Raw genomic sequence first — 17,981 nt, 5'->3', positions numbered from 1 at the left:
AACATTGCTTAACTGCATTTGCCTCCTGTGTATTTGCTTTAAAGAACAATAAACTGTCATCAGTAAAAAACAAGTGAGAAATAGAGGGTGCACCCCTTGCGACCCTGCACACATGAATTGTCCCCTGAGCCTGTGCTTGTTGTAATAACAAAGAGAACCCTTCTGCACAAATAATAAACAGATATGGAGACAAGGGATCTCCTTGTCTTAGCCCGCGGGTCGGGGTAATAGGCAAACTTCGGGATCCATTCAACTTGATATTATAAGACACAGTGGTTACGCATAGCATGATAAGATTCACCCATGTACTATCAAAACCCAATGCTGTTAACATATTACGCAGGAAGGGCCACTCCATACGGTCATATGCTTTTGCCATATCCAGCTTTAAAGCACCCCACCCCACCATACCACATTGTTTCCTGTTTAAGTAATGACCAACTTCTGCAGCAATCAAAATATTATCCGTAATCAATCTGTCAGGTATAAATGCACTCTGCGTATCAGAAATAATCTCATCCATCAACGGTTTCATCCTGGCCGTAATCATTTTGGCCATGACCCTGTATATCACATTACTTAATGCTATGGGCCTAAGATCTGAGACCCGCTCTGGGTTCTTCTTCTTCGGTATTAGAACTATATCAGTATCATTCAAGCTGGTCGGGAAGGACTGCGTATTTAGACAATCCACAATAAAATCCGACACATCCCCTCCCACCACATCCTAAAAATGCTGATAAAAACCCGGATTCTTTTCATCCGGGCCAGGTGCCTTGTCCGGAAACATGGCAAACAGTGCCACTTTTACTTCGGCCTTCTCAAACGGGCGCAATAGGGCATCATTCTGTGTTTGTGATACTCGGGGCAAGACATTGACATAAAAATTTTCATCCATTTCGGCTTGATTTGATGAGAAAATATCTTGATAATAATAAAAAATAGTAGCCCTCATGGCCTCTCCCTCCACCCAATCCCCATTATCATTCATAATTTTAGAGAGTGTATTTTTCATTTTACGGTGAGAGGCATACTTGTGATAGAATTTCGTGTTCGCATCTGCCCCCTTTAGCCAGTGCTGTTTCGCTCTTTGTCTCCAAAACGTATCCTCCTGAATTTCTAATTGGACAAGGCGTTCTTCCAATTGTTGATACTCAGCTAATGATACCTGGTCTGTATGTCCACGCATCCGCAACTGCTCTTTACGGATACACTTAATTTGCTCTTCAAACTTGTGGAACTTATCACCCCCCCTCCCCCCCCCCCCCCCACCGTGATAATTTGTTGCCACACAGCTCGATACAGGCCTGTAAACCTCTATCCCTCCCTTAGTCCATGTCGTCTCAACCACACCTCTACAACCCTCATCATGCAGCCAGGCTATCTCAAAACGGAACCCACTCATCCCACCACCCGTCCTTTCCCGAAGATTTAGAATCCCAAGGAAAAGAGCAGAATGATCTGAGCGTCGGGTCAGAATGTTCAAAACACTGGCCTCTCTTACAACATCTCGCCACTCCTGAGTGACTAACACCTTATCTAACCTCTCCTCAATCCAGTCCACAGTCCCTTCTCCCCTTTCCCAGGTAAATGGATACCCTTGCATAGGCAACTGAGCCAAGCCACACTCATCAATGGTGTCCCCAAAGCCACGTAATAGTGCCTCCAGATGGGGATTCCCCCTCGTTTCTCATACTGGTATAGGAGGTCATTAAAATCCCCTATAACAACCCATGGTAACTCAGAGCGGTGCGATAGGGATCTGATGAGTTCCCATGAGTCGTTTCGTCTTCCCCTTTGTGCAAAACCGTAATACCCTGTCATTCTCCACTTGTTAAAGCCTGGCATAGTCACCTCTATATCCACATGATTTTTAGAGTAACTCAATAAACTCGCCGTACCATCGTTCTCCACAACAACGCCAAACCTCCTTTCGTACCTGTACTGTCAACATTAAAAAGGCCATCGAAACCAAGTTTCACCCGGAGTCGCTCTGCGTGATCCCGGCCAACCATGGTTTCCATTAAAAATACAAAGTCGGGTTTCTTACTGGACACCATGTCCACAATTCAACGTACTCATGATGATGGGCGGGCCTGGGAACCAACACCGGCCGTAAACAAGTTTTTTGAAAGATCAGTCATCATAACATCACTACCTTCTCTCCTCAACACACCACCGTCCCCCTCCCGCCGGCGTTTTACAACCGCCGCAACCGTACCCTCAACCTCACGGCCCCGTTCAGGCACCTCACGGGATATTTCCCGCACTCCACCGCTAACCTCAACTCCTTTTCCTTCTGCCGGCACCAACCACCCTTCCCCAACAGCTCTCGGTCCCCTCCTCAACCCTGCCCTTAAATCTACGGAAAAAGCGTACTGCTCTACCGGAATAGTAGCATTCCGTGCATGTATACAGAATTTATATAAACGCCCCAAGAGTCCGCAATAAAAGCAGAAGTTGTGTAAACGCTCATATTTGAACGAGACCCAACATGTAGACTTGTCACGTTTAACAAAATTCATACGCCTCTTGATAGGTTTGTCCACAGGGATAACCACCCGAATACGATAGAAAGCTTTCCACGGCACATTCACAAAACGGTCATCATATTTAACAAAAGTGCCAAGATAGTTACCAATTTGCTCAAGAATCTTGTCTGAAGTATGTCCCATAGGCAACCCATATACCTGCACCCACATATCAACCGTATCCAAAACCACATCCTCCGATAGCTTACCATCAATGACTTGCTTACAAACTAGGGTTGCATTCTCGTACGCCCAGGGCCCATCATCTAGGACACGTTCCATGTCCGTTTTATGGAAGAAAACAAACAGGAACAGACGTGGTTGGATTTCTGTTACCTGGACACCCTGGACCGGCTGCCATACCGAAGCCAGGACCTCTCGCATGAATTCCAACTTGACTAGCTTGCGTGTCAAGAATCGCCTGACCAACGGCCAGGTCTGCCTTGCATCCGCCGGCGACTCCTCACAGGTTCGAATCGCGCTGCTTCCTCCTCCTCTAGCGCCAAATCTGCCCACCGTTTCGTCATAGTCTCCACCGCGCCTTCCTCGTTCAGCGTCGCCATGCATGCAGCCGATAAACACACCGCCCACTGCTTCGCAATACTCTTTCGCAAATAATCGGGCGAGACTCGCCGTAGAAAATCAAGAGGAATAGTAGGGAAAACCTAGGAAAAAACCCTAGTAGTGGAGAGAAAACCCTAGAATCCTAGAGAGAGAATTTTTAGTTCCGCGCATCCGTTTGTTAAATGAAAAGAAACGGTGTTTGTTTTCCGCTGTTTCGCACCCTTTCGCAAAAAGTAACCCTGTTATTCAGTGTCATTTTGTATACACTGCAGTTTCAGTTCAACACAACTACAGTTTCATTTCGATATAACTATAGTTTCATTCGATATTTATAGACTCAAATATGTGAAAATGTTATTTAATTTTATTTTATATACACTATAGTTTCATTAAAACACAACTACATGATCATTTTGATATAATTACAGCTTCATTGTACAATATACACTCAAATATGTGAAATGTTATTCAGTTTCATTTTATATACACTGCAGTTTCATTTCACTATAACAACAGTATCATTTTGATATAACTGCAGTGTCGATTTAGATATATTGTAATGTCAGTTGGTGCTTAATACACCAAACAAGCGGACTCCGTTAACTATAACGGCGGGCCGTTTTTTACCGCGGTGCACATGCACCGCGGTCTATGATATAACGACTGTTGAAATTTTCAATGGGCTGATTTATGTGTTATTGGGCCTTGATGGATAATTGGTTACTAAATTAGGCAATTTATATCCTGCACCAGGGCGCGCATTGCATTGTGCGCCCTGATGCAAAACGACGTTGTTTCAGATTTTATTTTATTTTTTTGAAATTTTGCTACCCTGTGTTGGCGGTTAATTTTCTTTTTAAAAAATCTCATGTTTAAAAATGTACATAATTTTATACTAGAATACACATAATTGTATACATGTACATAATTGTATAACAAAATACACATTTTTTAAAAGATAATACATATAATCTAACATAATACATAATATACATAAACTTTTAACATAATAAACATCAACTCTTAACATAATACACATAAATTTCCTGTTTCGGATGTACATAGTTGTATAAAAAAGATGTACATGATTGTATAAAAAATGTACATAATTGTATAAACAAATACACATAATTGTATAAACAAATACACATAATTTCTAAATAAATACACATAATCGCCTCAACTCCCTACACAACTTACCAAAACGACGTCGTTTTGGGAGGTGCGGGGCGCACAGTGCTACGCGCGCCATTGTGCAGGGTATAACGATTGACTAAATTAATTATTTTAATTGGGCAAATTGAACTCAATCATTATTGCATGGACCATGGTCCACACAATTGCATGGACCATGGTCCACACAATTGTGTGGACCATAAATAAAAAGTACATTTTTAATATATTAAGGGTACATTATTTTATATAAGAGTAAATACCCAAAATGGTCCCTCAACTATAGCTAAATTCACAAATTGGTCCTCGACTTTCAATTTCAACCAATTAAGTCCTTAAGTATGTAATTTTAACACTATTTGATCCTCCGTCTATTTGACCGTTTGTTGACCGTGATCTATGAGGATATATATGTAATTTAATGTGCAAAGCTCAAGAGAACGATGCGCTCTTGGAGGTGACGGCGCCGTTTCGGAGGGGGAAGTGCTTCTTCGCTTGCTGCTTGGGGATCACGAGCCGGTTCAGCTTGCTGACGTCGCTTGGAGTCATGGTTTTCTCGTAGAGCCGCTCTAGGGATTTCGCTGATCTGTCTATCAAAAGCTATAATATCTCCGGCATGGGGTGCAGCGCCGGCCTGATCTCGATCGATCTCGCACGTGACCTACTGTACGTGCACCCAACTCTAACGCCCTGGTGGTTAGCGCGAAGATTATTACGCCCAACTATTACAAAGGATCAGAGAGAGCTATACTCCTCCCTAACTGCCTCTTCAGAATGGGCGACGCAGCGATTCTCGTGTCTAACATGAAGCGTGATTCAGGTCGGGCCAAGTATCGGCTCATGCACGTGGTCCGCACGCATAAGGGCGCCGACGATAAAGCCTACCGCTGCGTTTACGAGTAAGAATATCTGTAAGGGAAACTCGTAATCAATAACCTCTCAAAAGATCTAATGGTGATTGCCGACGAAGCCCTCAAATCCAACATAACCACAATCACCCTGCTCGTTTTCCCGGCGTCGGAGCAGCTCCTCTTCCTCTTCACCCTAATCGGCCGGAAAATCTTCAATCCCAAATGGAAACCCTACATTCCCGACTTCAAACAGGTCTTCGAACACTTCTGCATCAACGCTGGAGGCCGCGCCGTCATCGACGATCTCCAGAAGAAACTGCAGTTCTCGTCGGAGCACGTGGAGGCCTCCAAGATGACATTGCACCGGTTCGGAAACACGTCGTCTTCTCCGTTCTGGTACGAACTCAACTACATTGAATCCAAAGGGAGGATGAAGAAGGCGACAGGATTTGGCAGATTGCTTTCGGCAATGGATTCAAATGTAACAGTGCGGTCTAGAAATGCAACCGGAACCTTAAAAAACCGACGATGGACCATGAAATTACATATATATATCCTCAAAAATCACAGTCAACAAACTGTCAAGTAGACAGAGGACCAAATCGTGTTAAAATTGCAAAGTTAAGGACTTAATTGGTTGAAATTGAAAGTCGAGAATCAATTTGTAAATTTAGCTATAGTCGAGGGACCATTTTGTGTATTTACTCTTTATATAATGTACCTTCAATACAAAAATAATGTACCTTCAGTACAAAAATAATGTACTTTTAATATATTGAAAATGTACCTGATATTCATGGTCCATACAATTGTGTGGACCATGGTCCATGCAATAATTTGCCGTGTTTGGTCTATGCCTCTATGGTTATCAGTTGTGTGCCCCGCGGGTTGTACTGTGTGCACGTGGACGTAGTCATGTGTGCATTTGTGATTTTTGTTGTGGGTACTAGTTCAGAGTGTTTTGGGTTGGGGCTTCTGTTTTTTTTTTTTTTTTTTTTTTTTTTGATTTTGCTGCTATGGAGTAGTTTGCTTTTAGGGACTTTGTATTTGTTTTCTTATTTGTGGTTGTTATTGATTGTTGATATATATATATATATATATATATATATATATATATATATATATATATATATATATATATTTGCTACTATATGTCCTACTTTCATAGTAATTATTCTAATTAGAATCATTCCACAATTATAATCCCTTGCAATTATCTTGTGTGCCCTCACTTATTATTCACTTTCCGATTTTAGTTCATATTTTGCATTCAATCTCAATCGTGTATTGTATATTATTTAATGGGTTAGATTTGTCTTAACTGTCTTCCTTTTAGATGTGCCTTCATGTAAACAAGGGCATATATATGTGTGTGTAGGTATGTACATATATAAAACTCGTATGAATTTGAATATATATATCAGGCATAAACATATTCCATATCAAATAATATCCAAAAGCATATAAACTGAATACAATTATGCAAATATAGGCAACTTGAATAATTAGGAATTGTAACAAAAAATAAGCATATCATTCACCGAAGATTTATATCGTGTTGATAACGTGTTGTGATTATTTCCTTTAGCTTGTAGTCATCCCTAGAGAAACGGATCGTATTCGTAACAAAATCAGTACAAAGAAAAAGAAGAAAAAATAGTAAAATTTGCAGAGACAAAGTGCAACCATAACAATCTTATTATTCCAACAACTTAACAGTATATTACAAGACATATATATAATTACAATAGTCACGGAAAGAAATAATAACATAAATAAGTACGTTGACCGTTACAATTGTTACATAATTCAGTCATAATGTCCACACTTTAATATATATTTAGAATAAAGTTTTCTTTAATTTCTTGCAAGAAATAGAGAGTGGTCCGACATAATAGGAATGGTCAGAATGGATAAGGTCCATGTAATATACACTAGTAAAAAAATGAACAAAGGAGACTGATTGTTCGCAACTGTTCTAAAAAGAAGGGTGGTATAGTCTTAAAAACAATTTGCGGTGGTAAAATTGTAAATATTTGAATAAGAACCCGCGACCGTTTCTAAGTAAAGCAATCGTGTTTTGAAAAAAAATGGGTGTTATTCCCGCGACCGTTCCACTTAGAAGGGTCGCGAAAAATACACACAAAAAAAAATTAAAATATACACAGATCTCAATTAATTTCCTTAGCATGCTAGTCTTCCCTCTTCTCTTTTCTCCTCTCACGCTACAACATCTCTCCTATTCTCTCACCCAAAAACTTTTAGATCCGACGCATCTCTCTTCTTCTCTCACCTAAAATCCTTCAGATCCTCGTCACCAAAAAAACCCTCACCTCCTCGCCTTTGGCTTGGGCTTCGAGCACCGTCAGCGGCGAGCTTCGTCTTCGATACCATCAACATCAGAGTCGAGAAGCTCCGTCAGTAGCGAGCAACGGCGACCACCATTGGAGAGAGCTTGAGCGGGGGGGGGGGGGGGGGGAGGGGCTGACGACAAATGTGTTGACCACTGGCGACGAAGAAGTAGCGGCGAGCTTCGTCTTCCTCGGTACGTACAGTGGGTTTTTTTTTTTTTTTTTCCTGTTTTTGATATCTCAACCAAATAGTCTTGGTTCCTTTCCTACACTATGTTTTTGTACATAATATTCTTTAAACTTTATGCTAGGAATGATGTTGACTGAAATTCCTTTTTGTGATAGATATAGATTTTTATGCGAGTTTGTGAACGACAGGTCAACACTACCGTATGTCTAATGAATAATGTATAGTATGTTTGAACTTTGAACAGTATCGTATAGTACTGGAATAATAATGACTTCATGAAAAATAAACCACAAAAATAACTCTAGAGAAGAAAGGTGAGTCACAAATGTACTACTTAAATACCAAGTCTAAACTAGAAATTTTCCTAGAACCAAGATTGATTTTCACCTACACAATATGAACAAAATATTAATTGATAATATGAGGGGATAATAATAAAGAAGTCAAAGATTTTACGTGAAAACCCATAATAAGGTAAAAATTATTGGCAAAGAAGAAGGTATTGTCACTATTAGGAGAATATTACAATCTCTTTCTATGTAGTACAGATGAAGCTATCGAGAGTTTCTCTTCTTGCAAGAAAGGAGAAGAATTACTATAAGAGATGAGATTTGTGTGATTTTTGGATGATGAGAATGTTAAATGGCTAAGGTATTTATAGGTGGAGTTTAGGGTTCAATCTTATAAATAACATAAAATTTAGGGTATAAAATGAAATATTCTGTCTAATAATTTGAATATAAAATCTTCATCTTCATCTTCATATATAATAAAGCAGAATCTTTTGGCCACAAGATTTTGGCTCCAATTCCCGCCAACAAAATACAGCGTCGTTTAGAGCCTGACTTTTGGGATGTATATGTTAATTATGAGATAGATTATTGTAAATGACTGAATTTAAAAGGAGTCTCTTTAACCTCCATGTAATCCTTGGATGATGAAATGTTGTTATTAAACATCATGTCCCTTTGGGACTCTTTGGTATCCACAAGATTTGTATTAATTACATATTCTATAAATACCTCTTCTAATTGTAAACAAACCTAGCAATTCATTTGTAGTACAAACACTGTGCCCGATATTTATTATTTACACTATAGCTCCAAAGCTTCATCATCATTGTGCATCTATACATTCTGGGCAGTGAAGTATATCCTATAAAAACCAGCAGTGCTATAAGAGTCCGCACATATGAAATACCAGAAAGGAGAGGCAGTGAGACAATCAAATGTAAAGAATGCCTATTGCATGATCCAATAGGTAATTGTGAACATTGTTCTTTATTTTTTTTCTTTATTTTTTTATTCAAGAAAATATGTTCCTTTATAATATTGTTGTTCTAATTTTTCATAGTGTGCAAATATATACATGTTTCAAAACCTTTTATTCGAAGTACAGCAAAATGAGAGAAATATTCACAGGTGTGTTCACATATGCATATAGATGCAAATAAAGGTAGAGTTCTGAGCACACCTTATTCAAGAGCTTCAAATCTACAACTACTTTTGACATACTTCCTGCAGGAGAATCAAATTGTGAGTAAATGACCATCAACATATTCTTGGAAAGAGAAAATCCCCAAATAACAATATAACATCTCTTCAGATACTAAGACCTTCAGAGTTTTCACTTTTCAATGAGCATGGACACTGTGGTTGATTTGAAGGCTTTTTCAATGACCACATCTAAGAACTTTTTATATTTCAATTACAATCAAAGTATTAGAATATATTTAGTTTGTGATATGGGTCTTTTGTAGGGTGGGGTTTTGCTGTTAAAATGGAGAAGTGCATCCTTCACTGCTTCACTAATACATCTTTTGAAGCCTTCAAATATAAAATAAAAATGAGAGAAATATTCACAGGTGTGTTCATATATACATATAGATCGTTCTAAGCACACTTTATTCAAGGGCTTCAAATCTACAACTACTTTTGACATACTTCTTGCAGAAGAATCAAATTGTGAGTAAATGACGATCAACATATTCTTGGAAAGAGAAAATGCCCAGACAACAATATAGCATCTCTTCAAATTCTAAGACCTTCAGAGTTTTCACTTTTCAATAAGCATGGACACTGTAGTTGATTTGAAGGCTTTTTCAATGTCCACATTCTAGGAACTTTTTATATTTCAATTATAATCAAGTATTAGAATATATTTAGTTTGTGATATGAGTCTTTTGTAGGGTGGGGTTTTACTGTTAAAATGGTAAAGTGCATCAACTTCACTGCTTCACTAATACATCTTTTGAAGCCTTCAAATATAAAATAAAAATGTAAATTAAAAAAAAAAAACATAGAATAAGTGTTATTTTTTTTTAGTGTTTGAATAATGAATCCATTATAATAGATGATGAGGCTTACACTCACTACTTAAAATTTGACTAATTAAGACTATTTATGTTCACTGAACCAATACTAAAGTATTAAACTTTGTATAGGTTGAGTATTGAACCTAATATTTACTAATTAAAATCTGACTTTTAGTTACGAGTGTATTGTTAGCCATTTAATTTAATTGAGAATTTTGATAAGAATAAACAAAAAATTAAAAAAACTCAGTAACTAATACCTTGCTAATACACGTATAACTAAAAAAATATATTAAAAAATTACCAGATCTGTATGATAACTAAAGAGGAGATTTCCAACCGTCATGTTCCAGATCTCGGATTTCATCTACATCTATGGCCATATTCTGGACAATATTCCTTTAAAAATAAAAAACTAGATCTGGAAAACATTGCTAAGATATTTCATACATATACTCGAAGCGAGCACAGTTAGGTAAATATATATAAACATAAATAGTTAGAAAATAGATATTTTTGTACAAAATAACTTAGCTGTTCCTCCGAAATGGGTTCTTCGCAGTATTCTGACTCACTCGAAATGTGTTCTTTGTGAGATTCTGGCTTTATCAAAACTAGAAAAAATACATCAAAGCTCTTTTGAGATAGAATCGATGTTCTTGGTGAGAATTGTTCGGCCATCTCTGTACATAGATCATGCGAGTGAGGGATAACCTAGGAGATGAGACAACAGGAAATGGTGTAGTGGAGTGGGTTGTCGGTGAGTTATAGAGAATTTATAGGGGTGGGCCGGGTCAGGATATTGGACTGTAATTGTTATGGGCCATATACAGCAAAATAATAGGACTTGGGCTCATGTATACTTATATATACGTACATACAAATAAATAAATAAATAAATAAATAAATAAATAAATAAATATATATATATATATATATATATATATATATATATATATATATAAATGTATATATCTTTATAATTTTTAAAGAACTTTGGTTAATATTTTGTGTTGTATTTCTAATACACGATATATATGTGTTTCAATGATTTACAATAAAATATTTTAATTAAATACTTTATATATACCTCATATAATAATTATTCAATTATTAAACTGCTTATTTAACATCTTTATAATTAATATTTTTTAACTAAAAATATCGATTGTAATTTTTTTTTTTTTGAAAGTTACTGACTCTATTACATTGTAGCATCTGTTCATATACTTTCTCAACCTACTGAAACACAAAGAACCAATAACGCCTCCACTAAGACTTGAACTCATAATCTTCCAAATGGAAGTCCAACCCGGATACCATTAGACCATATAGTCCTGGTTATCGATTGTAATTAATGTAACATAATATTATATTTTTTATATAATTATTATTAATATTTTATTATCACAATATAACATGCAATTCACAAGTCATTTTTCGTGCACCGCACGGGTCAATTACTAGTATAATATATCTTCCTTAATTTGCTATCACTTTGCCATCCACTTGCATAATAATTTTTCTTCAAATATATAATATAACAAATTATTGGGGATAATTTAATAAAATAAATTCAATGTAGTTTGAGCTTAATAATACGATGGGTAACTTAAAATAGGTTGATTTGGAGATACAACACTTAGAAAAATATTTTGGAAGTGTATAGACATAAAAACCGAATCAATGAAAAAATGGATGAACAAGCCTCGTACGGTCGTACATGGCTCGTACAAGACAACCATGAATGGAATACTAGCTAAGTACAAGCGTACAAGGCTCTTACAAAGATCTCCCGAAAGAAATTTACGAAAAATCCCAAAAATTACTCCCATACGAGCTACATACGAGCGTACCTCGATCGTAAGAGCCTTGAAAATACAGTGTATCACACTCTTCCCCTCCTTAAAGAATGCTTCGTCCCTGAAGCTCAAATCACGACTTAAACCATAACAATGCCAACCAAAAGCATATAGGTCAAAACACACCAAAGATAATAATGGATGACTTTGCGTTGTGTCTGTAGTTATCATGTTATGTATATGTAGGACAAATTATGCTGTGCAACCGTGTGCACCGCAAAACAACGCCGTTCCAAATTTATTTTTTTTAAAAAAAAATTCCTTTTTCATTGCCGTTTAGAAATTATGTCTTCGCATTCAAACATTCTATTCTCTCTTCGCAATCGCACAGTTTAGAAATTATGAATCTACTGTATTTAAATTATGAATCTACCGTATAGAAATTATAAATCTACAATATTAGATTTGTGAACATGTGATAGAGCTATATGTTCATAATTATAGAGCTATATGTTCAGAATTTTCTATGTTCATATTCCCAATTGTTGAACTTTGTATTCACAAATCACAGAACTATATGTTCATAATTTGATAACTATACAGTTTAGAAATTATGAATCTGTAGTATAGATATTATGAATCTATTGTATAGAAATTATGAATATACTGCATTTAAATTATGAATCTACGGTTTAGAAATTATGAATCTACAGTATAGATTTTATGAATCTATAGTATAGAAATTATGAATCTACAGTATAGAAATTATGAATTGAAACTGTGCGCACCTTGCATGGTGCACACGGTTGCACAACATAACGTTCCGTGTATGTAGTTAGCATGTTGTGTGCTTTCAATTTATTTATAGACACATAAACTGTTAACTGTAAGTGTATCCCAATTTGGAATTTTTTGTTGGTTTTTGTTAGAAAGAAAAAAATTCATGCATTGGTTTTTGACAAAGGAGAACACGAATTTTCAATGATTTTTTTTCTTGCAAATCAATGATCTTTGTGGGTCCCAATCGAAAGCCAACCAATCGAAAGCCAACCAATCAAAAGCCAAATGAAGCGTTCTCCAGTATAGTTCACTCTCCCATCTATCCTCCTTGCATATGTGGCCTGACAAAAACTAGCAAAAGTTTGCTATTATTGAGGATGCTCTAAGCATATAACAATCATTATTATGTGGACCACGGTCCAAAAACACAACATACATTATTATAATTCACAAAATACATTATTCTAACACATAAAGTACATTATTCTAACTCATAAAATACATTATCTTACACAAGAAATTTCATTATTCTAACACATAAAGTACATTATACATTATCTACTATCTACTATACTGATAAGAGCCAAAGAGAGTTAGGCCTATAATGGGTAAAAAAAAATGACGGTCAATTTTTTTAATCAAATGAATGGCTCAGATTGACCAGATTTTAATTTTTCCTTTAGATTTCCTAATTTATCCTTAATTATATGATTATCCGTTAACTTTCACGTTAAATATTATCTTTTCCGTTAATTTATGTTAGTTCACCGTTAACTTACTCATTGATTTCAATAAGAAAATGTCTTAAGTTCGAACCCCATCCCAATAAAAGTTGGTATAATTAGTACTCTATTTTACTCTTATTAAATTAAATAATAATTTAAACTTGAACGGCGGTCTATGATCTGATGGTATGATGGTCATTCTAGAATAGTACCCGTGCGATGCACGAGATAAATATTGTTAAACTTATTGTCCAATTGGGTGAGATAATTAAGATTTTGTTGCAATTGTGTTGTTTGTGCCCATTGGCCTTTAGCTTTTAACCGGCGAATTGAGACAATGAACATGAATGTAAAGAGCAAAGGAAAATAGAGAGACAAACTAGATTGGACAAGGGATTCTTATTCAACATCATCACCCATGTACAAAAGCTACAACATATATATAATATACAAATGTAATAATGGGTACAATAATGATAAGCATAATGATGGACCATTACATCCGTTATACTAATAATGTCCACTTAATGTATATATTTATAACATTCCCCCTTGGACATTATTTGTCAACAATCTTGCCTCGTTAAAAACTTGCTAGGAAAACCCTGTGGGAAAACCTAAACAAGAAAAGAGTACAAGGTATATGCATATGGTATATTTGAATACATTCATGCCTCGTTAAAAAACTTCACTAGGAAAACCACGTGGGAAAAACCTAGTTGAAGAAAAGAGTACATGAATTTGAAAAATCGTATATTATACTGATTGCCTCGTTAAAACCTTAACTTAAGAAAACCTCGTGGGAAAAACTTAGTTAAGGGAAAAAGAGTACAACCATAAGCCTTCAAGGCATATTATCTTCAGGATTTTGGGGGTTGTATGTTTAAGTATTTGCCTTCAAGGCATAATCTTCAGGATTTTGAGGTTTGTCTATTAAGTATTTGCCTTCAAGGCATAATCTTCAGGATTTTGAAGGTTGTCTATTAAGTATTTATATACAACTCCCCCCATTAACATATCATACTCATACCGCGTTAAAAACCGCACTAGAAAAACCCATTGGGAAAAACCTAGTGAGGAAAAGAGTACATGGTATGTATATGCTGCAAAAATATAATTATTAGTCCTTTTAAGACCCAATCTACAGGATTGACTCGAGTGAATATATACGCTGCAAAAAGTGCAACTATTAGTCTTTTTAAGACCCAATCTACAGGATTGCCTCGAGTGAATGTACCTCCCGTCTCCCCCGGAAGATAACAATCTTCAAATTCTACATTACTTAAAGTAAAATCATTGTTTCAAAAAGGGTGTAGAGAAGGGGTATGGTACAATCTTCAGGATTGCCATTAGAATTTATCATATTTTATCATGATCATTTGGACCAATGAAATTATTTATATTTTGTCATTCCCCCCAAATAATTTTCTTCACCCTTGCATATCAATCTCATAGATATTTTGTAGGTATACATTTGCTAACTTGTCATTGGAGCAAATCTTATGGACAAATATTTTATCACTCGTCTGGAGTTCATGTGGATCAAAGTATTTTATACCATGAAAAACTATATACGTTTTTATTTGTCCCAAGTATGATGACTTCATGTCAAAAAGCATCAATATGAATATTTGTACCTTGAGTTGCTATTCCTTATTTCATCTCGTAACTTAAAAGTCGCTATGACAAAGCGAGAAAGTAATAACAAGATGATAATATACAAAATACATCTATAAGAACAAGTATTATCCCTTAGGCTTTAAGATGCTTAAAGCTTAAATTGATTTATAATATATCAATCCAAGTCATGGCGTTTAACATAATGCCAATATTCAAATGACTTATTGAAAGATGTATTTTATACCTTAAGGATATTAATTAACATCATTTCCTTTTCTTTCTAGGAGAATCACCAAATCACTCATTACAAATTACAAAAAGAAAATGCGAATTTGGGAATTTTCGGTCTCAAAGAAAAGGGTATTCAAAATGACGTTTGAAGTATCGGACTTCTGGTCTTGAATCATCCTTTTAGGTTAAAATGGTTCTTATCTACTGCGGGAGATTATTTGGACATAGACTAAATAGTATGTGAAATTCCTTTTAAGGAAATGTTCGATCTACAGGTCGATATAATACTTGATTTTCCATCTTCTTTATTTTATAAATAAGCCCCTTAATAAGTACCTAATGGTACATATTCATTTCTATAATTTCCTTATTTTAAGAGGAAATTACTCAATCAATTACTTCACTATTTTAAGTAAAGTAAAACATTTGTACTTCAACAACAAACATGTTGTGATATTTACTTTCTTTCATTTTTGAGAATTATAAATCCATCTAGGATTTTCAGATAAACATTAGTGTCTAATGACCCATAGTTTCTAGGTCATGACTTTAATAAGCTGCATATCTAGAATTATTCTACCAATCATGTAGCGGAACTTTTAATAATATTCATCATGGGAGAGTATACTTGATTATGGGTTTCTGCGTTAACCCTTAGGCTACAGACTCGCTTTATATCTCACCACCTTATCATTCTTGTTTTTCCTTTATACAAACACCATTTGTAACCTGCAGGGTTAATACTCCAATGGTGTATAAAAGGAATATATTAGCGAGTTGAGCTATATATGCCTTTAATTGCCTTTATATATCTAGCGAGTTGAGCTAGATATCTAGGTGCTTCTGGCACCTAGTTCTGGATCCAGATTGTCATATAATATGAACAATTTTGAAGGCAATTGTGTTGTCGACAACTTATAACATTTTTCAAGAATTTCTCCCATATATATAAAAATAATTTTCAAAGTTAACTAGATTATAGCCATTTCCCGGATATTTATATCTGGTTGTTCCGCAACCCAGTATTATGAATATTTGGTGCACCTATAATTTTACTGGGTTTTTCTCGTCATCTGGATGATCGTCATAAATATATAACTTTTTAAGATTTTTCAAGAGCTCTAAGATTTTCAAGAGTGACAAAAAACTTTACTAGATCTAGTTGTTTGTCGATTCTTTATTTTTCTATCCCAATGAATCTCCCGTACTTCTGGCATCAAGGAGTATTGATAGATATATATGGTCCAATTTTGGGGAATATGTATGGGACCTAGTCACTCTTTTTATGAAATAGATTATTTGACAGATATGTTTGATTTTTTTCTGAACTTCCAATTCAGTCTAATTGGTACGTGGATTTAATTTTTGAAGATTATTTCATGAAATTTCTCGGCATTCCATTTCAATTTTGATCATATCTCCCCCTAATGCCGTGAACCGATCTTCATGCAGTCAGCATATCCATCGTGTCTCTCTTAGGGGCTTTAAATATTGGAGACAATAGATGGATGTTTAGATGGATACGCTATGGTGGTTATGTAATAGTTTGGACTGCATTCATAAGAATTGAAATGCAGATTTGGGAAATGTTTGTTTGAAAACCACGTATTAGATGTAAGGGGGAATAAGGATATGCAGTGTGCCGAAATTTTTAGCATAAATATTGCATTTCCCCACCAAGTATCCGGCACATTGAAATTTTGAAAAATAATGGTTTAGTAATAAGCCATAACTTTATTAATTAGCTAAACCATTTGGGTATGAGCATAAGGTACTTGATACTCCGCCTTAATGCTTAATGTCATATAATAATCGTCGAAAAATGGATGAATTTCAAAGCATCGTGCTGATAACGTGTTACAATTGTGTTGTTTGTGCCCGTTGGCCTTTAGCTTTTAACCGGTGAATTGAGACAATGAACATGAATGTAAAGAGCAAAGGAAAATAGAGAGACAAACTAGATTGGACAAGGGATTCTTATTCAACATCATCACCCATGTACAAAAGCTACAACATATATATAATATACAAATGTAATAATGGGTACAATAATGATAAGCATAATGATGGACCGTTACATCCGTTATACTAATAATGTCCACTTAATATATACTAGTATTGTCCCGTGTGATGCACGGCTAAATATTAAAGATTTGTTTGTAATGTTATAATGAATAAAAAATGATCTAAATTAATTTGAAATTGTTTATGATAAAGGTAGTTGAAGTACAAAAAAGTAAACATGAATAACAATTTATTTATTTTTTTAAAAAATAAGTTGTTATTGTATATTATGTACATAACAAAATATTCTCGTGCGATGCACAATTAAATATTAAAGATTTGTTTGTAATGTCAACAAATAAAAGAATAAAAATAAAAGAAATGAACTACATTAATAAAAAAAAAATTGTTTGAAAAAAATATTTAATGATAAATTTTGAATTATTAGAGTAAAATACATAAAATTTATAGATAGAAATATATAAATTATATATCTATGTTCAAAAATTTATATATTTTAAAAAATTTATAGATAGAAATATATAAATTATATATCTATGTTCAAAAATTTATATATTTTAAAAAATTTATAGATAGAAATATATAAATTATATATCTGTGTTCAAAAATTTATATATTTTAATAAATTTATAGATAGAAATATATAAATTATATATCTAGTTCAACATAAATATATTTATACATATCAGGCTTAAGTTAAGAGCCCAAAAGAAATTAGCATTAAAAAATAAGAATCAAGCCTGCAATTAATAACCCATAACCCGAACCAATTCAAATATAAAAGGGAAAACCAAACCCTGATTCACTCAGCTCAACGATTCGTC

General features: G+C 34.9%; 1 pseudogene; it reads left to right on the top strand.

The window, feature by feature from the left end:
* The first annotated feature begins 2,913 nt into the window (after window positions 1–2,913).
* LOC109163576 lies at window positions 2,914–6,620 on the top strand (annotated as a pseudogene).
* Window positions 6,621–17,981: the final 11,361 nt, after the last annotated feature.

Source organism: Ipomoea nil, unplaced genomic scaffold, assembly GCF_001879475.1.
Source record: "Ipomoea nil cultivar Tokyo-kokei standard unplaced genomic scaffold, Asagao_1.1 scaffold3030, whole genome shotgun sequence".
Taxonomy (NCBI): domain Eukaryota; kingdom Viridiplantae; phylum Streptophyta; class Magnoliopsida; order Solanales; family Convolvulaceae; genus Ipomoea; species Ipomoea nil.
This window is presented reverse-complemented; position numbering and strand designations above follow the sequence as displayed.